The sequence below is a fragment of the Carassius gibelio genome, chromosome A25 (genome assembly GCF_023724105.1).
Source record: "Carassius gibelio isolate Cgi1373 ecotype wild population from Czech Republic chromosome A25, carGib1.2-hapl.c, whole genome shotgun sequence".
Lineage (NCBI taxonomy): Eukaryota > Metazoa > Chordata > Actinopteri > Cypriniformes > Cyprinidae > Carassius > Carassius gibelio.
The window spans coordinates 716,734-743,520 of NC_068395.1; positions in this window are offsets into that span (position 1 = coordinate 716,734).

The window sequence follows — 26,787 nt, forward strand, 5'->3', positions numbered from 1 at the left end:
GAAAACTTAAGTGTTTCTGTCCAGAATGTTTTAGCAGTTGTTTTAGTACTTCTTGTGTTTATTTGCCTCTTTATGACCAATCACCTTTATTCCACATTCATAAGTCACTTTAGATAAAAGCATCTGTTAATGAATAAATATAAATGTAAACTCTAGACTGAAGGACCGGTGACTGCTCGAACACAACAACAGCCGTCGGTGCAACTGTCCGCTCCTCGCTGCTATTTCTAGAAATACACAGCTGCCCTCATCCCTCTCCACACACCTGTTCATACCAATATCTGCTTTCATAGGGCACCACAGCTCCTCACGGGGCCCTGGGGCCACAGGTGCCCCCCAGTAATGGACACACAGCTCAGGCTTGTCATCAGGTCAGACAGGCCTCGTTATGGAGAAGGTGGCTGGGCTTTTGGTGAACTTCTGTTTTAACCAGGAGTGGAAAACCTGACAGGGTTACTATCTTTAAACTAAAACAAAAGATTACAAGATCATTAAATATTATTAAAAAAATATAAATATAAAAAAATAGATAAAAAATATATTGTAAATACATACTATAAAAAAGTTTGAATATTATAAAAAGTAAAAAACATACAAAAATTATGCTTGAAATAAAAAACATTAACGGAAAATAAAATGTAAAAATCTAAAACTTATTTTATTTCAGCTGGTTGCCAAACCATCATTCGTCATTTTTTTTTTTTTTTTTTTTTTGTAGTTTAACTTGAAGTACTAAAAGAACTAAAACAGAAATAAAAATTAATAAGAATTAAATAGACTTTTAAAATAATAAGCTGCGCGTCACAGAAATAAATTACATTTCACAACACATCCAAATAGAAAACAGTTATTTTAAATAATAAAAATATGTTACAATTTTTACTGTATTTTAGATCAAATAAATACAGCCTCGGTGAGCATTAAGGCCTTTCAAAAACATCTTACAAACCCCAAGCTGTACTGTAAAAGATCCTATTTAATGATTATTCTGTTTTTATTATCAGTAAATGTAACTATATGTTGCGCATTTCCATATTATTCCATCTTACTCCAAATCAACAAGCTATTTGAATCAGAAGGACACAGCGACTTGGTTTTAGGAGTAAAAACACCTCTAAAGTCACAAGAAAATGAAGTCAAAGTTAATTGAGCAGGCAAACGTCCAACATACGAACACGTTTGGTGAAAAGATCCAGGATGAACGCACTGATGCCAAATCCCTTCTCAAAACGGCTTTGTGGTTTCTGGAAATGAATCGCTTTTTCCATCAACCCACCTCGGCTTTCACCATTTAATTATCTGGGATGAGAAATAATAATAATCAGAGATTCGGTCGAACAGACGCATCTGAGAGGTGCTTGGAGTCCTGACAGATTGGCTGTTGGGAATCTTGGCTCTCCTCTAAACATCAACACTCGTGAATAGCCTCCTTTCTCAGCGCGCTATTAAACTTCATTAGAAGCCATCATGGCTGTTTTGCTATTTTGATAAGCCCTACCACAGCCATACATCACTGGAGGCTTTCATTGCCCAAACACATGCTCGCCATGTTCATGTTGGAGCGCTGTTGTGGTCGGAAATGTGATTTATGATTCAAACCTTTGTTTTGTTTTGGGAAAACCTTCCATAAAGGGTCCAACAGACTCGAAACGCCACCGTTTGAGTCCCTCGGTGAGTATAAAACCAATCGAATGAGAGCTTCATCTTCGGCTGTTCACTTCCTAGAGAGAAACAGGAAATCTCGGACCGTGTTTCCCACAATGCATGGCGTGAGTTCTCACTGGCTCTCATCCAGCCGTGCAAGGGTTAATCCATGAACAATCACCGTTGTGCTCCAGTAATGCACTTAATCTCAGACTGTTTAACCCTTAGAGCCTAAGAATCGGGCTGAAATCTCTTCACTGTGTCCGCTCAGAGCTGTGTGTTCAGATTATTTCAAACAATACATTATTGTTCACACTAAAGACAGCTATTACTGCATTCAAAAGCATTAAGTAGACGGTTTACAAGTGAATTAAGTGAGTCTGATGACCATAATTCATCCAAATATAAAAAAAATTAATAATAAAAAATAAAAAAATAAAACATTATAAAATAAAATAAAATAAAATATATACTGTAGGGCCATTTATTATATTTCATTATTTGTTTACATTATTGTAATATATTTTTAAATTAAATCAGTATGATTTCAGTGTAATTATACATTTAAGTGCAGAGTAATATTAATTAACTACATGTGCTGACTATGTAGTTAAGGTTAGGATTAGGGTTTGGCTTAGGGGTACTTGCATGTAATTATGCATAATTAATTGTTATTATAGTAAGGTGACATGTAACGTGCAACAAGGAAACAATAAAATAAAGTGTTACCAAATCTGTTTAAATTATTTTAATTTTTTATTTAAATTGTAATAAATGTGTTTTGTGCTTTTGTCATTTAATTTGTACCATTTATTTAATGTCTAAATAATTTTTATTATTATTATTTTTTAATAATTGTATTATTTATTAAAATGGTTCCTGAAGCATTTTATATGCATTTTTATTTTATTTGTTGCATCATATATTTCATTTGCCTGTACTTAATACATTTTTTTCATTTTTTATTTAAAAATTTAGCAGTCATCTAGCAGTAAGTTGAAGAAACAGATATCAATTGATAACTCTTTCAGAACACTTTCTCTTTAAGAGACACTATACATTTATGTTTGACGTATGACCTGGATATGCTTTATAAAATTCAAGCCTATTTAAATAAATACTTGAAAATCCAAAATCAAATGCATGTGAGAAAGGGTGAACAAGAACAGCGTGCATCAAACAATACGTGACATTAACACAAATTCTCAGAAACAGCCATTTATGCATGTTTTTCTTTCAGAATGGATCATTAATTTCAGATAGCTACTTAAAATACTCGGTTTATGAGCCCTCGCAAGTCATCATTTAACCGTCCAGCACACACACAGAACAAAAGCAGGTCTTCAGTTACGTGAAACCCAAACACAAGCATGAAAAGAGCCGTTTCACTGCGAGCCGATCATAAATATATTTTCATAAAGAGAAGGAGCATTCACTGCCTTTCAGAGGGGAAATATAAATCTGAGCCATAAACATGTCATTGATAATCTACAGCATTATCTGCACTCCCAAGCGAGGCGCTGGGCTCAGATTAGTATTAATTCCTCTGGTCCGTGGAGCCGGAGCACGCTGACCCATGGAGACCTCTGGAAAAACACCCAGAGAAACTGTGCTTGGACTGCAAACTCACCTGCCAAACTTTAGTGTTTGATAAACTGCTCTGAGAACCGGCTGCGGGTTTCATGTTTTACACTAAAATCACATTTATCACCAATGGAATCGAGAACCAACCACAAAGGTGCTTGTTTAGTCCTTAAAAATAATCCAGTTTTCAGTATTTTTATAGTCCAGTATTATTGTCCGATTTCCCAGATACTGAATGAATAGTTCACCCAAAAAAAATAAATAAATAAGTTTGTTGAAAATTCAGACACCCTCAGGTCATCCAAGATGTAGATGAGTTTGTTTCTTCATCAGATTTTAAGAAATGTAGCATTGCATCACTCGCTCAACAATGTATGTGAATGGGTGCCGTCAGAATTGAGAGTCCAAACAGCTGATAAAAACATCATCCAAGATGTAGATGAGTTTGTTTCTTCAGCAGATTTGAAGAAATGTAGCATTGCATCACTTGCTCGCCAATGGATGTGAATGGCTGCCGTCAGAATGAGAAACTAAACAGCTGATAAAAACATCATCCAATATGTAGATGAGTTTGTTTCTTCATCAGATTTGGAGAAATGTAGCATTGCATCACTCGCTCGCCAATGGATGTGAATGGGTGCCGTCAGAATGAGAGTCCAAACAGCTGATAAAAACATCATCCAAGATGTAGAAATATTTTTTTTTTTTTTCAGATTTGGAGAAATGTAGCATTGCATCACTTGCTCGCCAATGGATGTGAATGGGTGCCGTCAGAATGAGAGTCCAAACAGCAGATAAAAACATAACTTTTTTTTTTTTTACTGGAGGAAGCATTGTTATGGATTATGGACTCACATTTTAAAAAGAAATCTCTCTTGTCAGGTTTCAGCAAATAAAAATGTTGGGTGAACTATTAATTTGAAAATGTTTTAAAAGGACAAAAAGTAAAAAAAAAAAAAAAAACATTTTTTGCATGCATGTCTCTTGTTATGGCAAAAAAATCTGAGCACATAGAAAAGAAAGATCCCTCTAAATCGTAGTAAATAGCTGTTCTCTGAGCTTTGCCAACTGGAGCTTCTCCTACTGAAGATGAAATGCAAAACACCAGACAGACTTCGCTTCCTTTGAGCTGACTATCTATCATGGTTAGGTCAATAATCATCTCCCCAAAAAGAAGAATTTTATCTTTATGGGCTCTGTGAAAAACAACAGACTCCGTTCATTCATTGCGTTGATAAGAGCTCTGGGATGCACTTCATTCTTCCTCTGGTCTGGACGAGCAGCCGCTGATGAAGCGTTGGCTTGTTTTGAATCGGCTGACTACACGCCATCTCTCCCGTCTCTTCACATGTCAGATAGGAGGCTGGATCGTAGCCAAAGCTTTCAGATTGCAAAAATGCCTGAAGAAACTGTTAGCAACCCACGATAAGCTGTGTTTTGGTGTTTTTGGGGGGGCAGGACAGGATGGAGGTGTTCTGGGACTGTGAACAAGACTTTTAAAGAAGCTGTCATTTTCACAAGAGGCTAAAAACACAGAATTAAACTTCCTCTGTTTTTATCGAAAGCTAAAAAGTCCTTCAGTCGAGAATAGTGAGAGATTTTGTTTGTCTTTTATTGTTTGATTCACTAGTTCACGCTTACATATAATTAGCTGAGGTGTGGTATGCGTATTTGGAGTGCTGTCTGGGGAAGGGCTCCGAGCTCGGGAATGGCCTGAACCTAGAGTACCCCCCAAAAAGGCAAATGTTTGGTAGATAAAAAGCTTTGGGCTTGCCGACAAGGATCTGCTGCTTGGAGAGGCCTTTTTCTGCTGCTGAAGTTGCTGCCCCGATGACAAATGAATAGGTGGAGAAATTGTTTGCTGGGATGCCTGATAATTGAATGACGCATTTGAGGTGTTTTTGGAACCAGAAACGAGTGACTGGTTTTTTAGACTCGTCGATGAATAGAGATGCACGATGAATGGACGTCCTTGGGGAATTATGTGCATGGTGAAATTTAAATGCCCGAGCAGAGAAAGAAGTTTGCGTTTAGAACAACATGGGCTGTCGAGGAGGGCGGAGGAGACGAGGATTATTCTATCAATCTTTTCCTTTGGCAGGGAGAGTCGAGGTTGATGCCGAGGAACTCTATGGTTGTGGTGGGTTTTTTCCTGAGCGATGGGAATCCCGAGCTCGGAAAAAACGTTTTGGACAGTGAGGATATGGGCGGCTGGGATTGCCTTGGGCGATGAAATGACCAGAAAGTCATCTAAAAGATGGATAATATGTGGGATTGCATAATTGTTGGAAAGGATCCAGCAAACGGCTTCGGATAGCATATCGAAAATTTTGGGACTGCTTTTGCATCCGAAGGTTAAATAGTATTTCTCGAGCCACCGTATCCTGAACAGGTGCCAAAAGTCCGGATGGATAGGCATCACTTTGAAAGCAGAAGTGATGTCTATTTTTGCTAGCCAGGCTCCTCGTCCCGCGATTTTAATCAGTTCGACTGCCTGATCTATGTCTTGGTATTTGAGTGAAAATTCGTCGAGAGCTATCGAACTATTGATGCCCGGGACTGTGGATTTATGCTGATATGATAAGTCTACTATTTAGCATTTCTTACCTGAAAATTTTCTAGTAGCCACCAGTGTTTAAAAGAACGGCGTTAGGTAACGACGTTATTTTTTCAGTAACGGGGTAATCTAACTAATTACTTTTCCCGTCGTTACAACACCGTTAACGTTACTGAACGTTAAATGCGGTGCGTTACTATGCATTGATTTAATAAACTATGCAATCCGAACACACCCCTGGCTCACACAGCGAGTGTGGAGGTGGGTTAATAACGAGATAAGCGGTTGTGATTGGCTAAGGCAGAGTCATGTGTTTCATGGTAGCCAATCAGAGCCAGTGTTTTTACAACATGCCGGCACACGCAGAAGCGCCAGCGGCGCCAAACACGCACACACACACACACACACACACACACACACACACGCAACAGCTACACAGAGAGTCAGGAGCAATCCGATGAAAATCAGGGCCCAATCATAAAGCCTGACTCAACTTCTTTTTTGATAAGGTTAACTACTATGTCGGGCTCTGCGAGGGCGGATTGGAGATTATGGCAGACCGTGTTTTGGGAAAGCTCGCAAACGACGCCCGGGTTAAAACCGTGTTTGAGGCCAGACAAGAGATAATTTTTTTAATTCTTTGTCGGGATGGTGTGCTAGTTCGATGGTCATGCGAAAAATATTCACAGGAGTCGATAGGTCATTTTTAGATTTTTTATTTACGGCTTTAAACACGGGGCAAACTATGCGTGTGTGAGCACCGCCACAGAACTTGCAGGAGTGTAGATAGCGGCAGTGCTGTCTGATGCATCTCCCGCTGTTGAAAGGAGGATGGTGGAGTGCTTTGAGGCGTATTTTGAGGTACTCCTTTCTTTTTTCCTTTCTTTGGTATTGGGGTTGGCTGAGGAGAAATTTTATTATTTAGAGAGTTTGCGTACAAGTCGTAAAGTTCGGATTTATTCAACTTGCTTGAAGGTATGACGTCATTTTTGGACAGGGCCTGCCTCAGACTCGACACCATCCATTTATCGATTGGCGGAATCGTAGGCCTGGCCGAGCGGTAGGAGGACGCGGGGGAGTCAGTCGCGGTTCTCGCCGGAGGCGGCGAAGGTAGGCCTAGGCGTCTTGGGAGGCGAGTGGCTGCTCGCGCCGTACCGCGCTCGCAGGTTGGAGCCTGGGGCTCGATTTGGTTTCCACGCCGGGAAGGAGTGGCCTTGGAGCCGGCTGGCTGCAGTGATGGGGCTGGAGAAGAGCTGGATGAGTCTTCGGACGAGGAATCTCGGTTTTGGGACATGGTGCCATGCGTGCGGACCAAAATGCTGATAAACCGTCAATGGATAGAGGTAAGTCAGCGATATTTATACTATGGGATTGATTACTTGATTAAGGTCCACCTGTGTTGGTTAGGCTAAGTATCTGACGCGCTCCTCCCGAATCGTATTAATAAATTACATTTAATACTAAGCACACAGTCATCAGCAGGAATATCAGGCTGCTGTCACTTTAAGAGCTGCATGGATCCAATTTACTGCTATATGCATTTTCATTCTCAACTGTTTACGTTCACTTAACTGACGAGGGTTTATGTGAATAACCACCTAGTGCTGCATTTTGTTGATTTGCACATTGGGCTTTTATGCCGAAGCAAATTAATTAATTGCACAGATATCCATCTATCTCTCTATGGTGAACATTTACAGTTTGTCTTTGAAAAACCCATTTCATCGGTGGCTTGTTTTAGGCTAGTTATTATACTGTGATGAGATATGAGTGCAGTGATTGAGAGCTCAGATGAAGTGCATGAACGCTGGGGTGTTTTGTGATGTCAGTGGTGTAGTCGGGGTCCCTGCATGTGTTGGGGACAGCTGTCCTCATATAACATGGCCCTCCACACACGCAGACAAACATGTTCATGTCTGAGCAGCCGTCGCGTGTCACACTCTTGTGTCTGAGCTTGTTTCATCCGTCTAGAACAGAGTGAGGTGTGTTGAAGAGTGACCTGAGCGAGTCTGGTTAAACTGAGCAGATACAGTATGACCTTTGTGTTTGAAAAACACTAACTGAGAGAGAGAGAGAGAGAGGGGGGGGGGAGAGGGAGAGAGAGAGAGAGAGAGAGAGAGAGGGAGAGGGAGAGAGAGAGAGAGAGAGGGAGAGAGAGAGAGAGAGAGAGAGAGAGTAGGAGGGTTGAAGAGAGTGACAGAATAAAAAAAAGATAAATGAAAGAAGTAAATCAGAGGGATTTGGTTGAATCAACAATGAAAGTGGGTGGAAAGAAAGAAAGAAAGAAAGAACACAAACTATTAAACAAATAAATAAAAGAAACAAACCAAAGAAAGTAAGGAAGAATAAAATAAACAACTGTAATAAAGAAATGAAAGATGCAACAATGAAAGTGAGTTGATAGAAATAAAATGAGACAAATTAAGAAAGAATAAACATAGATAGATAGATAGATAGATAGATAGATAGATAGATAGATAGATAGATGGATAGATAGATAGATAGATAGATAGATAGATAGATAGATAGATAGATAGATAGATAGATAGATAGATAGATAGATAGATGATGGACTGATGGACGGATAGATGGATGGACAGATAGATAGATGGATGGATGGATGGACTGATGGACGGATAGATATACGGATAAATAGATAGATAGATAGATAGATAGATAGATAGATAGATGGATGGATGGACGGATAGAAGGGTGGACAGATAGACAGATAGATGGATGGATGGATGGATGGACTGATGGACGGATGGATAGATATACAGATAGATAGATAGATAGATAGATGGATGGATGGATGGATGGATGGACGGATAGATGGATGGACAGATAGACAGATAGATAGATGGATGGATGGACTGATGGACGGATGGATGGATGGATGGACAGATAGATGGACAGACAGACAGACAGACAGACAGATAGATAGATAGATAGATAGATAGATAGATAGATATATAGATAGATAGATAGATAGATAGATAGATGGATTGATGGACTGATGGACAGATAGATGGATGGATGGATGGACAGACAGACAGACAGACAGATAGATAGATAGATAGATAGATAGATAGATAGATAGATAGATAGATAGATAGATAGATAGATAGATAGATAGATAGATGGACTGATGGACAGATAGATGGATGGATGGATGGACGGATAGATAGATAGACAGACAGACAGATAGATAGATAGATAGATAGATAGATAGATAGATAGATAGATAGATAGATAGATAGATAGATAGATAGATAGATAGATAGACAGACAGACAGATAGACAGACTTTTGTACTGGTCCCTGAACGAAAGGAGGACAAAGACTAAAAGAAAGCAGGAAAGTGTGAGGAAGGTCTGTGTTCTGGAGCAGGGAGTGTGTGAGCAGCTCATGAGACGTATCAAGCTCTGGCCACGTGCCTCTACACAGCGTTCAGACTAAACTCTCAGAGCTGCTTCTGTTTCTCCGTTTCACTCCACAGTCTCCAGCAGAACAAGCGTCTCTCGTCACACACTCGCAGGGCAGATGTACATCAGACACACTTCTCATCATTCCCACAGAGAGAAAACAAACAGACCAGAGGATGACCTCATGACCTCCAACACACACATCAGCTGTTAAAGGGACAGGGCAGCTAACATAGAAACAGTCATTATTTACTCATCTGCATGAATATATATATATACTGCTGTCATGATACATTTATGGGGCTTTTTTGAGCCATTTGTCACCATTTAGATTCTATGGAAAAGAGCAGCATGAACATTCTGCTAAATGTCTTCTTTTGTGTTTCATGGATGCAAGGTCAAACAGACAAAAATGTACATTACGAGGAACGGCATGAGGGCAACTCTTTTGGATTTTGGATGGACTTAGCCTGGATGAAGTTTCTTTTTCATTATGATTTAAGCACCAGTAGTCCTTAGTTTTTTAAAAGTCTTAAATAACAGGAAATATAACCGCAGACTGAACCTGAAAACACAGCATAAAAATATGGTTCTTATATCAGGAAGAATATATTCAGTAAAAGTTTTATAGCTGTGACCTGTTCGAAATGACGAGCGTAAATTAAACTTGGCCTGATTCACATTTGGCTGAACGCTTCTCCACACGCTTTACTTTATTCTTTAGATTGATTTTGGTTTGTAATTTATTAAGGAGCCAGTTGGTCCTCTAAACATAGGAGCAGACAGACAGCTGAGCGTCTCTCTTTAATGGTCCCTGATGGAGGCTGAGGGCAGTCGTGGTCACAGACCCCCTTTCATACACTCACTATGGGGCGAAGGTGTGTGTGTGTGTGTGTGTGTTTCTGGACTCTGAGACGCTGCTTTATTTGCACAGTCACCTCTGAAATGTGTCCACATGGCTATATAGATGAAGCCAATCTGCTCACGATTGTGCACATATGAGCTTTGGAATAGAAAGCTGGGTCATTTATTGTTCATCAAAACACATGCAAATAACATTTCATTGTAGAAAAAGTAAAAATCTATTTTGCATAATTTTTTTGTTTGTTTGAATACTGTTTTACAAAACTGTTTTTCGCAATACTTTTCTCACAATAATTTCTCAATAATAATAATAAAAAACAATAAATGTACAAAAATAAAAATCAATAAATGTCAAATTATTTATAAATATTAAACATTTTCGTCACAAATAATGAAAACTATGTAAATATACAAAAATAATTGCATTAATTAAGCATAAAAATAATTAAGCATATCAATTCTCAAATATTTTTTAAATCAATTTAATTAATTGATTAATTAATTTTTAATGTAATTTAAATTTAAATATATATATATATATATATATATATATATATATATATATAATACGTCTAAAATATAAAAATGTTTATGTACTTTATATAAAATATAAATGTTCAAATATAATAATAAATTGAATTATAAATTTAATTATTATCATTATTTTAACATTTATATATATATATATATATATATATATTAATAAAGCAAGAATATACATGAACATATATTTATATATTTATTTTAAAAGTTTAAATAGATATCATAAACATATTACAGTGCAAAACCTCTTACAAAAATATTAATATATTTTAGATATTTTTTATGTAAAATATTTATTAAAAAAAATGTTAAATATAATTTTCCTGTTTCTTGTGTAGTACTGTCCTGTGAAGCTTTGTGAGACTCACTTATTCACTAAAGAACAGAAAAAAAGCCAAATTTTCAGTCCTTCATCTCCCTCTCTCTCTCTCTCTCTCTCTCACACACACACACACACACACAGATGCAGGGGCACAAGTGTCACATAAACATGAGTGTGTGGGGACAGATGCAGTATTTTGTTCCTGTGGGGGCTTGTTGACTGAACACTTGTTTCTTTATGGACTGACAGCTGTTAAACCACACCCACACACTTGACTCCGCCCTCCACTCATCCAGCTAAGGTCAATTAAACCTTCTGTGATGTCCTCATTAAAGCAACACTCTCTAATTACCACAACTGTCCAACAAAATAGCTAACAGCACCTCCACTTACGTCCACAGCAGCAGTGACGAGCATCAAATACAGTGTCCTGAAACCACAATCCAACTCATTTACTGTAAGTTAAGAACTAAAAGACCCAGACAGAGCAAATGGAAAGTGAATTACTGTAAGCTCCTGTTTGTACAGGTGTTTGACAGCTGAGAAACGGCTGGCTGAAGTCGAGCCGCGTCTGAGAAGGTGCTCGTCATCATTTGAACGGAAAATCAAATGCTGTATGAATGCGGTATTTCAGCATTCCAGCCGTGACCTTCGTGAACCTCTGCTGAACACTTCTCAAGAAAAACTAGGAAGCTAACATCTACTAACAATAGCTTTTATTCATCTTATTCAGTATGTTCATTTCAATATACTGACACAAAACTTTATCATTTAAAGCTGAAAATAAAAAAAGGATAATTTGATCAAGGATGAATTAAATTGATCAAAAGTGACAGTAAAGACATTATAAGGTTCCAAAATATTTATATCTCAAATAAATGCTGTTCTTTTCAACTTTCTGTTCATCTGTGAATCCTGAAAAATAAAATGTTTCAAAGTTTCCAACAAAATATTGGGCTGCACAACTGTTTTAAATCAGAAATGTTTCTTGGAATCATCATATTTTCATGATTTCTGAAGATCATGTGACACTGAAGACTGGAGGAATGATGCTGAAAATACAGCGGAGCATCACAGAAATACATTACATATTAAAACATATTCATATAGTAAACTATGGAAGCCTGTTTCTGCTACAGAAAAATAGGGACTTAACTCATCTCATAATCTGGATTTGTATTTAATAATTCTGCCTTTTTTTCTTATTATTCCAAGTTTATATTTCAAAATTCTGACTTTTCTTCTTAGAATTCTGAGTTTATATTTCAAAATTGTGACTTTTCTTATAGTTCCAAGTTTATATTTAATAATTCTGACTTTTTTCCCCCTAGAATTCTGAGTTAATATTTCAAAATTCTGACTTTTCTTAAAATTCTAAGTTTACATTTAATAATTCCGATTTTTTTCTTAAAATTCCAAGTTTATATTGAATAATTCCGACTTTTTCTTAAAATTCCAAGTTTATATTTCAAAATTCTGACTTTTTTCTTAGAATTCTGAGTTTATATTTCAAAATTCTGACTTTTTTCTTAGAATTCCAAGTTTACATTTAATAATTCCTACTTTTTTTCTTAGAATTCCGAGTTTATATTTCATAATTCCGACTTTTTCTTAAAATTCCAAGTTTATATTTAATAATTCTGACTTTTTTTCTTAGGATTCTGAGTTAATATTTCAAAATTCTTACTTTTTTCCCGAAGAATTACGAGTTTATATTTCAAAATTCTGACTTTTTTCCCGAAGAATTCCGAGTTTATATTTCAAAATTCTGACTTTTTCTTAAAATTCCAAGTTTACATTTAATAATTCTCACTTTTTCTTAAAATTTCAAGTTTATATTTAATAATTCTGACTTTTTTTCTTAGAATTCCAAGTTTATATTTAAAAATACAGAATATTTTTCTTAGATTTCCTAGTTTATTTTGAATAATTCTGACTTTTTCCTAAAATTCCAAGTTAATATTTCAAGTTAATAAGTTCAGACTTTTTTCTTAGAATTCTGGGTTTATATTTCAAAATTCGGACTTTCTTTCTGTTACGTTTGATAAGGATCACACTGACACAGGGAATAACATCAATTTATCATATCTTTTACTTAACTTGTCTGTCCTCAGCTCAGACACCAGTAGTCGAACACATACATTGGTCAGGCATGACAGAATGCTTTCAGCACAATCAAACTTGATGCATCACTGAACACTAACTCATTGCCTTGTCAAACAACAATATTAATGTTGTACTGTATTTTTGATCAATAAATGCAGCCTTGGTGAGTAGAACAGAAGCTGAAGTTGATGCTTAACAAACCGACCCAAACCGGCCATACGACAAGAATGAACTCATCTATATGATACTATCGTGATGCATAAGTCACAAAGCTGGAATTCAGATTCCTGCGGTTGATGTCTCTTTCCTTTGAATGTGTGGAATTTCCCTGCCGATAACCAGAAACATGAAACTATTTCATCTTTAGCTCACAAACAACCCCCTGAATGCTGCATTTACATTCATTCATGAGCAACTTCCAGAAAAACACTGTACTTCCCTCTCCACCTGAAAACAGAGCTATTAGCCTCCGTCAGCTCAGATGATGGGAACTGATGTCACTCTGGGAGTGGACTCTTTAAATCATCGTGGGAAAAGATGAAGATGAGCCGCCATACGTGTTCTTACTGTAGGAGCGGATAGTGTGGCATGAGAACAGAATACAGATGAATGAAATCTGACCAGAGGTGATTGAGTTTCACATTTCAGCCTTGCTTTCTCCCACCGGTTCATCTTTTCATCTCCTTTATTTACATCCTGACACCTTCCTCTCAACGTTTCTCAATGAAACGCATTGGGGCCATAAAACAGCCATTGAATGAACCAAAACATGTCAGTGTTATTACGGTATCATTGATAAACTGCAGTCTTATAGTTTTGGTTAATATTTTGAATTAGATTTTATTTTATTATTTTCGGCTTTCACTTTAAGTTTGTGTTTTATCATTTTTATTATTAAAATTTTTATTTTTTTTTTTTATTTTAGTACTGTAGTACAAGTTAAACTGAATGAAAATTATAAATGTTGTCTTGGCAAGAAGTTTTTTTTGTTGTTGTTGTTGTTTTTGTTGTTTTATTTCATTTCAGTTATTTGTTTTTATGTAAGTCTTAAAGACTATTACTGAATTTTGATGTATTTAAGACTGAATCGACTATTGTGAAGCCAATAAACATATATATATATATATATATATATATATATATATATATATATATATATATATATATATATATATATGTATGTATGTATAAAAAAAATGGAAATAATTCTGTCAATAATTTTAGAACATGAACATAAAATCTAGATTTTGTGGTCAGTCGTTTTTTAGTTTATTTTATTTTTTTACTTTTATTACAAAATGAAGTATTAAATTGATCAAAAGTGACAGCAAAGACATTTACAATGTTAGAAAAGGTTTCTATTTCAAATCAATGCTGTTCTTTTGAAACTTTGTTCAATCAACGAATCCAGAAAAACATTATATATCACCATTTCCATAAAAATATTTCCAAAAAAAAAATGTTTTCAATATTGATAATAATCAGAAATGTTTCTTCAGCGGCAAATCAGTATATCATCGTGATTTCTGAAGATCACGTGACACTGAAGACTGGAGGAATGATGCTGAAAATACAGAGTTTGATTACAGGAATATATAATATATTTTCACATTGAAAACATTTATTACTATCAATGAATGCGACTTTATATTGAGCATTCGTTTAATTCAGAATCAAGTCTACAGAAGTTAATAAAGGAATAAAGCAACTAATGACTTCAACATGACCTCTATCACGTTCCTCTCAGAGGACACACAGACAGGGCGACACAGGTGACATTAAACCCACAAACAAGGCTTTCCTGCTCAGCATGACACTCCTGTCTTCTTCCCTCTTTGTTCATTTCCAATCTGTCGGCCCGGCCTGGTATTTTTAGGTCGTGTGTAAACACGAGCAGCGCCCGTCTAACCTTCCCTCCCCTTCAGCTCTGAAAGAACACAGTCAAGGGCAAATCACAGGCCTCTTTTAGCACCGCTGTCTTCGGACAGAAATAGATTCACGGAGGAAATAAATACAGGTAACGCTTTCAGGACTGAACTCTGAGGTTTCTATTCTGGCGTCCCAGAGTGGCCTGGAATCTCATGATAGAGAGAAGAAAATAACACCACACAAAATGAGGATCTTGTTCGTGTGGTAAGGTAAGATGGTCTTAATATAAATAGCTGGAAAATATCAGGCTTGTGGCCATCAGCAGCTAAATTATGACTGTTTTAAACGATAAATATAAACAAGGACGAATGACGAGAGCGTTTGAGATGAAGTCTGCTGAAATCACAAGGTCTGGCGTATCCAACATGTCCCTGAGGACCCACACACCTGGGGAACACATACACAGAACAACCTTCATTTTTACAGCCGTTCACAGCTTGCAAAGTCATCAGTGCCGCATGCAAAATGCAAAGTATGCATCTTACACGGCAAAATAAAGTGGACGTGCACATCTGGTGAGCGCTGGCAGACAATAGCGAACTCGAAAAGAAGAGAAGGAAGAGAGTGTTGTGTTAGTACTCTCATTATAACACTTCTTTTTTTTTTCATTATGATTTGCCCCAAGAACAGATTCATATACAAGTTAGATGCAGTGTCTATGGGAATACTAGTTTATGAAGATTTTATCCAATCATTCTGTTATAATTTTCATTCTATGGTTAAGAATCATCTTTGTACAAAGACTTGCCATCTCTGCAGTACAGAGGACGTGTCTCTACAGAAAAGCTTTCCATTGATGTATGGTTTATTATGATATGACAATATTTGGCAGAGATAACACTATTAGAAAATCTGGAAACTGAGGGTAAAAAAAAAAAAATCTAAATATTGAGAAAATTTCATTTAAAGTTGTCCAAATTAATTCTTAGCAATAAATATTACTAATCCAAAATTACGTTTTGATATATTTACGGTAGGAAATTTACAAAATATCTTTTTGGAACATGATCTTTGCTTAATATCCCAATGATTTTTGGCATAAAAGAAAAATCAATAATCTTGACCCATACAATGTTTTTTTGGGCTATTGCTACAAATACACAGGGTCATATATATATATATATATATTATTTATACAAATTTCTTAGATAACAATGCTGAAAAGTTCTATAATAAATGTGTATGTTATTGCTATCAGACATCCCAGTGGACAAAGACACATAAATACATAAATATGGATTAAATTAATCTAAAATACTAATAAAATAACTATTCAATTTATTTATAAATTTATTTTGAAAATGATTTACTAATTTCAAAATAAGTAAATAATCATTACAGAAATTATTTTAATTTAAATTAATTATATTTATTGAAATAAAATAATAAAATAAAATAAAAATAAAAATAAAAATAAAAATAATAAAATAAAATAAAATAAAATAATAAAATAATAAAATAATAATAAAATAAAATAACAAAATAAAATAAAATAAAACCCAGACTTGTGCTTTAACTAACACCCAGGACACAGAATCAATGTAGCAGCGATTTTTACACACTCCAGTTTGGGAATATCGTAAAACAGAGGGGATTTGTACACACAGCATGATGGATGTCTGCTGATGGCTGGTTAGTCCTCAGTTTGGCAAACATCATGAATCCAGACGTCCCCAGCCGCACATGTGCTGCATCCGTGGCCAGCGCTACAACAGGAGCTGTGCAGACCCTCCACCCGCTTCTGAGAGATAAATAACATCTCTATGAGCTGAACGAAATAAATACGGCCCGTCAGAAGGCCAGGCTTTCAGCTCGGATGGACGGATGAAGGTAGCGACTTTCTCTTCTTCTGTGATGTCTGGAGCCAGCTTCTGAGGGCCGTCGAGACCGCCAGACACACCGGGGAGGGATCGCTTCCCACAGCTGTGCAAACCTTCCCCGGGAAAACAGCAGCACCATTCCCGATCCTGTCCCGGCCAGGCTCCAACACGGAGGGCGTCCAAAAGCAACAGCTGCCTCCAGAGGCACGTGCCTCGCCACTTCCCACCGCCACAAAACAGCCTCTGGGTTTCTGTGGGAGTTCAGCTCATGTTCGTGGAGGGGGTGTGCAATAAGCATTGAGCTGGTTTTCAAAGAGAATACGGCACAAATGGGATGGGGGTGGGAGAGTCGGGACCTCCTTTAGACAGTCATCTGACAAACGGATGTAAAAGTTAAATGATCATATAAGGAACAGCTGAATGACCAACTTATTAGGTCAATTGGGAACATGATTGTGTATAAAAAGAGTCTCTCAGAGTGACAGTGTCTATCAGAAGTCAAGATGGGCAGAGGATCACCAATTCCCCCAATGCTGCGGTGAAAAATAGTTGAGCAATATCAGAAAGGAGTCTATCATCTTCTACAGTGCATAATATCATCCAAAGATTCAGAGAATCTGGAACAATCTCTGTGTGTAAGGCTCAAGGCTGGAAAACCATACTGGATACCCGTGATCTTCACCTCTTATACAGCACTGCATCACATACAGGAATGATACTGTAATGGAAATCACAACATGGGCTCAGGAATACTCCAGAAAACATTGTCAGGGAACAATCCACCGTGCCATTCTAAAACTCTATAGGTCAAAGAAGAAGCCATATCTAAACATGATCCAGAAGCACATCACCCTAACAACCACCCAAAAACCCTAGCAACCACCCACATCACCCTAACAACCACCCAAAAACCCTGGCAACCACCCACATCACCCTAACAACCACCCCAAAACCCTGGCAACCACCCACATCACCCTAACAACCACCCCAAAACCCTGGCAACCACCCACATCACCCTAACAACCACCCCAAAACCCTGGCAACCACCGACATCACCCGGACAACCACCCAAAAACCCTAGCAACCACCCACATCACCCTAACAACCACCCCAAAACCCTGGCAACCACCCACATCACCCTAACAACCACCCCAAAACCCTGGCAACCACCCACATCACCCGGACAACCACCCAAAAACCCTAGCAACCACCCACATCACCCTAACAACCACCCCAAAACCCGGGCAACCACCCGCAACCACCCACATCACCCTAACAACCACCCCAAAACCCTGGCAACCACCCACATCACCCTAACAACCACCCCAAAACCCTGGCAACCACCCACATCACCCGGACAACCACCCAAAAACCCTAGCAACCACCCACATCACCCTAACAACCACCCCAAAACCCTGGCAACCACCCACATCACCCTAACAACCACCCCAAAACCCTGGCAAACACCCACATCACCCTAGCAACCACCCACATCACCCTAACAACCACCCAAAACCCTGGCAACCACCCACATCACCCGGACAACCACCCCAAAACCCTAGCAACCACCCCAAAACCCTGGCAACCACCCACATCACCCTATCAACCACCCAAAAACCCTAGCAACCACCCAGAACACCATAACAACCACCCCAAAACCCTGGCAACCACCCACATCACCCTAACAACCACCCCAAAACCCTGGCAACCACCCACATCACCCTAACAACCACCCAAAAACCCTAGCAACCACCCACATCACCCTAACAACCACCCCAAAACCCTGGCAACCACCCAAAAACCCTAGCAACCACCCACATCACCCTAACAACCACCCCAAAACCCTGGCAACCACCCAAAAACCCTAGCAACCACCCAGAACACCCTAACATTGTGTAAGGAACAGATCTGAGAAATCACCATAATTTTTACTCAAATAGTATCTAAAATGAACTGCATTTTGAATTTGTGGTCGTCGATGTGATGCTATGTGGTTGCCAGAGTGTTTTTTCAAGTATTCACCTATTGCTAAAACTGCTAAATCATGCTGGTGTTAATCCTAGCTTGTGACTGGTATGTGAAGCCGTTGGATTGTTGTTCAGTCGTTGGGACGTACAGAAATAACTGGCTAGATCAGTGACAAAGGTGAGGTGGAGATTCGTTTGTGATAAACAATGCCCTCATTAACTGTTATTAATAGCATACAGAACATATCTCAAGATCTTAAGGAACGGCTGTAATGATGAGTTGCTTTGTATGTTCTATGTACGTTTTAGCTTAAACGCTAAAGTAAAAGTAAAACAGAGTCTTATCATAAATGGTCGAACTGGTTTATATGCATTCAAAACCAGTATGATAAGTGTTACTGTATACAAACACGAGGAAGTGAGCGATAAAAAATGTTAAATCTTCTGAAACTCAGACTTAACCAAAGAAAAAAAATACACATTTAACTTCTGATATCATATTTTGAAAACTCATTTGCTATTTTTTTTTTAAAAAATTGAGAGAGGAACATGTGTTCAGCACAGTTTAATGCTTTATCTACTCCAACTCATGCATTTAAAAATATATAATAATGTAATGTGCAAATATTTGTAAAGAATTTCATATACACACAATTTATATATCCTTTAGAAATGTGAATAGATAGTTTTTAGGATGATTAGAAACATAGACTGGGTAAAAATCATATGAAAAAAATCTAATCATTTACTACATTTGCAAATATTACAAACAAGACAATTATAATCAAGTACAGAATGATACAAGTTGATTTCTTAATGGGATTTAAGGATGTTCGTATAAATACATGCATGAACATCAATACGTGGTGGAATGTACAGTGTGTGTGTGTGTGTGTGTGTGTGTGTGTGTGTGTGTGTGTGTGTTAAGCTGCACCTGGAACATTGTGACTTGTAAGAATGCCAGAGTGGCAATTCCAAAAACACAGAACAAGGAAATGATTCAGCTACCTGACACACACACACACACACACACACACACACACTGCTCTGCTCAATTTTTAAGAAGCATGATAATTGTGCCTACTGTACATGAAGAGTAAAGGAAGAGCATCATCACACTCTTCTCCTTCAGTGATGCTTACAAGCATCCCATAATGCACCTCATGGAGTTCAGAGTGAGCATAGCTATAATTGTTTCTCTATTGAAATATTACTGAATCACCTGCTAAAAAGCAATTAAAGAGTAAAAGTGCACCAAAACAGTGAGGCCAAGCTTTGACGCACACACTGTGGTAACTCTATCCGGCGCTCCCCTCGGGGTCCACTGACAGATCCTGGACCCCAGTGCATGATGGGATAGAGATCGAGTGCCTGAGGCGTGCCATGGAGAAATGCGACCCCGGCCGACTCAGAGGCCCCCGGCGCTGCGGTGCGAAGCGTGATAGCATTGTGCTACAGAGAGGAATCCAGTTTCCACAGCTGACATTAGCATGCTTCGCGATCAGCTAGTGCTAATCTGATCCGTGATGCAGGGTCCAGCTGTCAGCTGCTGGAGCGCCGTCACTGGACTCACTCAGCTGAGGAGATAAGACGCCAGCCGGCTCGTGCCTGGATGGATAATAACCTGTGTTTAGGGCCCATATTAGCAGACTTTCCCCTTCAGAGGCGCCATGCATGCTCGTTCATGCATGCACACACAATCGCTTGATAAAAAGTGTTGTATCTGCTGCTTGCATTTCAGGTATGCTTTAGGTTTTGCTTTCTCTTACAGTGAGATAGCTTTCAGGCTTCGTGTTGACAGAAACGGTGACAAACGCCTCGCCACCTGATGCAGTCAAATTCATCCGCATCAGTAATGTCGGAAACAACACTGGAAACAAATATAAACCTGTGCAATTAACAGATAAAAACCAGCAGCTGTTGATGCCAGAATTTTACCTTAAAAAAAAAAAAAAAAGTAGCAGCAACTTTTTCAGGTTTTAATGATTTTAATAATTTAAATAAAACAAAAACTGTTTATTTTATTGCACTTTATCTACTTACGTCTGTTGATTTCAATTAGAACGTGCAATGCATCTGTTTATTTTTAAAGGTGCACTTCCATCAAATATAGCCATTTAATTTAGGTTTTTATAGATGTGTTTGTTTACGCCTGATTTTTATTTTTTGCACTTTATGTATTTATATATGTAGATTTCAATTACAATATATTAGTTTAAAGCAAGGTCGTTTTTGCAAAATGAGTTACATACACTAACATATCTATAATTTAATTCATATTTATATCATGAAGGTTTTTATACTGGGGTTATACTGTCCATATATAATTTGTCTGGTTTATTTTTAAAAACATGGTGATTTTTTTTTACCTGTCAATTGATATTATTTACAGATTTGTGATAAAAAGAGAGAAAGAGAGAAAAAACTCCCTTTGTAAAAACATTTAATATGTCAACAAAATCAAACAAGATTTTTGATCTTGGCTTTATGTAATATTTAGATTTACATTCTGGAAAGATTCTCAAATTAGTGCATATTCAATTAGATAATGCACCATTTGCATATTTAAACATAACTTGACATACAAACAATAATTTTTACAGCAATGATTTACTCAAGTATGCATTGAATACTGTACACTTGTACACTGCAAGTGCACTGTTGAACATGCATTCTTGCATTGCTTCTGTGAGAAAAGTATTTCATATTTAAGATTCCTAAAGAGTTATGTTAAAATTTCTGTGCTTAAGGTAGCTGTTATAAACAGGTCAACAGTTAAACTAACTCTAACCTATTCAGACGTCCGCTTCCCCGTGACATTTGTTGACCTGAAGGTGAAAACTGAGTGTGGAAGACACTATAGCGCCTCCTGTGGTGATGTATATGTGTTTAGATTCACATCCTTGCATATTTACACACAGTAAATCCAGAAACAATGTAACATTGCTAAACAGATGACAAATACGAGTTTTCATTATGATGCTGTAATGAAGCATTAGTGCATTCAGAAATGCTGTAAGGAAACAACACAGTCCTTATGCAACACATTCATGCCTTCGCTTGTTATGGAACAGCTGAGCAAGACTGAACATGCTCTTTGAAGACGTTCCCCAGGTAGCGTTTATCTCTGCATGATCTGAAACAGATGGTCTGGTGACTTCCTAATTGATGAAGGACATTGCACAACATATATGGTTATTGCATGCCTTCTGTTGCCTACATGGAGAGTGAATATAGTAAATAGTATAAATAGTGTAATGGTATAATAATAAAATTATTACAAAATCTAAAAAAAAGTGTTGCCAATGCACGAATATCCCTCAAATTAATACAAACCAAAAAAAATAAAGAAATGGTACAAAAATGCTTATTTCCTGGAAATTCACTCACCCTCAGTTCATCCAAGATTTAGATGAGTTTGTGTCTTCATTGGATTTGGAGAAATGTAGCATTGCATCACTTGCTCACCAATGGATGTGAATGGGTGCCGTCAGAATGAGAGTCCAAACAGCTGATAAAAACATCATCCAAGATGTAGATGAGTTTGTTTCTTCATCAGATTTGGAGAAATGTAGCATTGCATCACTTGCTCACCAATGGATGTGAATGGGTGCCGTCAGAATGAGAGTCCAAACAGCTGATAAAAACATCATCCAAGATGTAGATGAGTTTGTTTCTTCATCAGATTTGGAGAAATGTAGCATTGCATCACTTTCTCACCAATGGATGTGAATGGGTGCCGTCAGAATGAGAGTCCAAACAGCTGATAAAAACATCATCCAAGATGTAGATGAGTTTGTTTCTTCATCAGATTTGGAGAAATGTAGCATTGCATCACTTGCTCACCAATGGATGTGAATGGGTGCCGTCAGAATGAGAGTCCAAACAGCTGATAAAAACATCACAATAATCCACAGCACTCCAGTCCATCAGTTAATTTCTTGTGAAACGAAAAGCTGCACCTTTGTAAGAAACCAAACTATCAAGATCTGTTTAACTTCAACCCATTGCGTCTGGCTAAAATATGAGTTCATAATCCATAAAATCGCTTCCTCCAGTGAAAATCTCTTTCTAACACATATTTGTTTAGAAAAATGTTCCTAACTAATCCTAACTAAGAAAGGATCAGGTGTAGTGGTTAAGCACGATGAAGGGTGGATTCAATCATTTGGGCCAGTGGAAGCGAAACAGTCATTATGTTCTACATTTACCTTCATATAAGTGTCTGGCTTACAGGCTGCATTAGTGTTTCCACCAGCATGCAATAATGTGCAGTTTTTGCATGCCACCGAGTAACTCAGACAAACGAAGCTATTGTGCCTGTTGTTCTGCTCTTATAATATGTATACCTGCATGTCATTATCTCCATTAGGAACACGCTGACCAGGACAAAACCACAAAGGGATTATTATTCTCCAAAACAATGCACTCAAGCCATATTCAACAGAAGCGTATGTGGATGGGATAATCGAATGCTTTTCAAATTGGAAAATCAGGGGAATGAGAAAACACTGGTATTACGTGCAGCACTTAGTTAAATCTCAGGCAAAAGTCCACGTCTCTGACGGAAAAGATGCGATTCCACCCATTCCTGATGACCCTAAATGAGCTTCCCATCCGGAGAAAGGGCTGACTGGAGTTTTAAAAGCATTAGGTATTGACATGTGTAACAGATCGTAAACGATTTAAAGGATGATCTAATCTTCGGGATATCTGAAGCTCTTGAAGAGGGATTATAATTCATTTGACATATGAAGTGCACATTAGGGTTATCTACGTTATCCAAAAATAGACTTTTTTACACAATTTATATAAACAGAGAGAAAAAGAGATGCGCAATATAACAGACATTCATACATACAATAATTATGCATTTGTATAATAATCCAGTATATGGGTGTTATTAATATAAATAATATTTTATACAATATTATGCACATATATTACAATGCATTATTATATATTTCTTAATAATTTCATGTTTACAAGAATAATTGTTACAATTTTTTTTTACATAATTAATGAAAAAAAATAGTTTTCTAGATGTGTCTGTCTATCTATCTATGTTAAGTAAATGTAAAACAGTATTATAATATTAGTAACAATATAAATAATAATCGCATATAAAATGTCAAACAGGTGAAATAAAACAATCGTCACATATGTGTTTGATATGAATATTAAGAATGACTCAAATGAATATGTCCGAATGACTCCTGCAGCTGTAACAGACTCTGTTCAGAAACCCATTCCTCCTCGAGCTGAAGAACTACAGGGATTAGATCTGGGCTAAACAGCACTTACAGAGCTTTCGAGCACAGCTTCACTTTTCATTGTGCTGAATCAGCAAACAGGAAAACTTTAGGAGGCTTCCCTCTCCTGCCTCAAGTGTGGGTGAACTCGGTGAACTTTGGGCGCGTGCCAGTTCAGCCAAATTAACAGCCCAACCTGACAATACGAGGATGAATGAAGCGCACAGGCTGCATTTTACCCTGCGCTGGACAGTTAGGAAACAAAACTCCCTTACAAGCCAACAAGCGTCAACAATAAGTGAAGTCGTCTATTTGGCGAGCGCTTTCTGTCTGGTGCGTAATTGTCTGAGTATATAATACACAGTGAGTCCTGAGCTTTCCTTAATAACATTAGACAACACGAGTCCATTAACCTGCAGACAACAATACTGTTCAAACAAAAACATGTCTTTAGCAGAAACATATGAAGAGTTTTGAAGGAAACTCTATCGATCTAATAAATGATACCTAAATAAATATATAGATAACTAGCTGTTATTAAATAAATTACAAAATTATGTTTATTAAATAAGTTATATAACAACATATATGAAACAGATAAATTATATATGAATAAATTAAATGGCAACTAATTCAAACAAATAAATTATACAACTAAGTAAATAAATTACAATATTTAAACAATGAATTATATAATTATCTATTAAAAAATTATATAACAACTGACTACTTATGAAATAACTAAATAACTAAATCCTTATTAATTATGAACATTATATATCTAACTAACTAACTAACATTCTACCTATGGAATAAATAAAACCAAAATAAACACATTATACAACTAACTAGCTAGCTAGCTAGCTAAATAACTAGCTAATTAATTAACTATGGTATAATAATAATTCATTAAACCATGTATGAAATAAACATATTATACAACTAACCAGCTAGTTAACTGTCTAATTAACTAGCTAACTAACTAGGGATTAAGCAATAACTTATAAAACTATGTATGAAATAAATACATTATATAACTAATTAACTAATTAACCAATTAACTAACTGTTAATAATAAATAATTAAAACTAACAAAAAACCATTAAATAAACTCATTATGTAACTAGCTAATTAATTAGCTCACTAACTAACTATGGAATAAATAATAACTAATAAAGCTCTATGAAATAAACACATTGTATAACTAACTAACTAACTAACTAACAATATACCTATGGAATAAACAATAACTATTATTATGTTTAGTATAGTTCAAAACTATGAAATATATGCATTATATAACTAACTAACTAACTATGGAATGAATAATACCTTATAAGCCATATATAGCTAACTAACTACCAGTGGAATAAATAATAACTTATAAAACTATAAATGAAATAAACACATGTGGTTTTATTAACAAAGTTCGGGAGGAGCACGATCAGATAATCATCCAATGTGGCACAGGTGCATCTCGTTTAGCTAATCATCTTAACTAGCACATACCTCCTGTCACACCACAGTTTTTCGGCATCCCTCCTCCACCCCAACTCCTCACTTCTAATCTATTTATCCCAAATTGGGGATGGGGGAGTTATTTGGGTTTGGGTTATGCTCCGGGCCCGGACCCCTCCCCAGGACAGCACGCCAAAATATGCCTACTATTCTCTTTCAGATTAGATGTGAGGGTGAACTCCTGAAATTATAGAACTAACTAACTAGCTATAGAATAAATATTAACTTAGAAAACTGTCTATGACATAAACACATTATATAACAAACTAAAGAATAAAATTCATCAATTATATAATTCAAAAATAATAATCATTAATTAATCAATTAAGTGGAAGAACTATAGTATATGTTTGTGATGTTTTTTTTAAGGAAAGATGAAAATCTTCCTCTCGGCTGCAGCTCACAAACTAGTGTGTGTGTGTGTGTGTGTGTGTGTGTGTGTGTGAGATTTGTGCCAAACCACTACCCTCTTATTACAGTGATTTCACTTCTCCAGAGTGGCTCCACTGTGGCTCATCAACCCCCTCAACACACACACGCACACACACATGCACACACACACACACGCACACACACACTCACATACACACACACACATACACACACACGCACACACACACTCACATACACACACACACATACACACACACGCACACACACACACACCCTGCCATTATGGCTTCTCTCGATGAACTGGCCTGGGTCATAAAGTCCAAAGCTTTTCACCACATCATCACATTCTCTCATACAACATCCCAAATGTGTGTCACCAGCTCTACTCTGTTCTGATTGGCCGACACGAGCGTCTCAGGCAGCGGTGAAGATTCAGCGCTTTCGGTTCAGGAGAGTGAATCTGAACTGAATCTGGTCTTAACATACATCTACCTTTTTCAAAAATGCGCCAAAAACTTGCTTCTCTGACAAATTATTTGTATTTAAATTGGAAAAGGTCAATTTCCCATTTGCTGCTTCAGATCATCCACAACCGTAAACGACACTAAAATAGAAAAAGAGAGAAATGTAAATGTTCTTCATCCTAAATAACCCACTGATTCTTCTTGTCATGTGACTCAGACACACAAAGACAGAAGCTCCGCCCCCTGCTCGTATGTGGCGGCCGCAGGTCTCGTTAAACACACACACACACACACACACACACTGGCTGTTGTTGTTGTCGTGGCTCTAGGGTGGAGTCAGGATCGGGTTTCCCTGCGTCTCGCTCAGTGTTTGGTGACGGTTCTATAGAGAGAGAGAGGC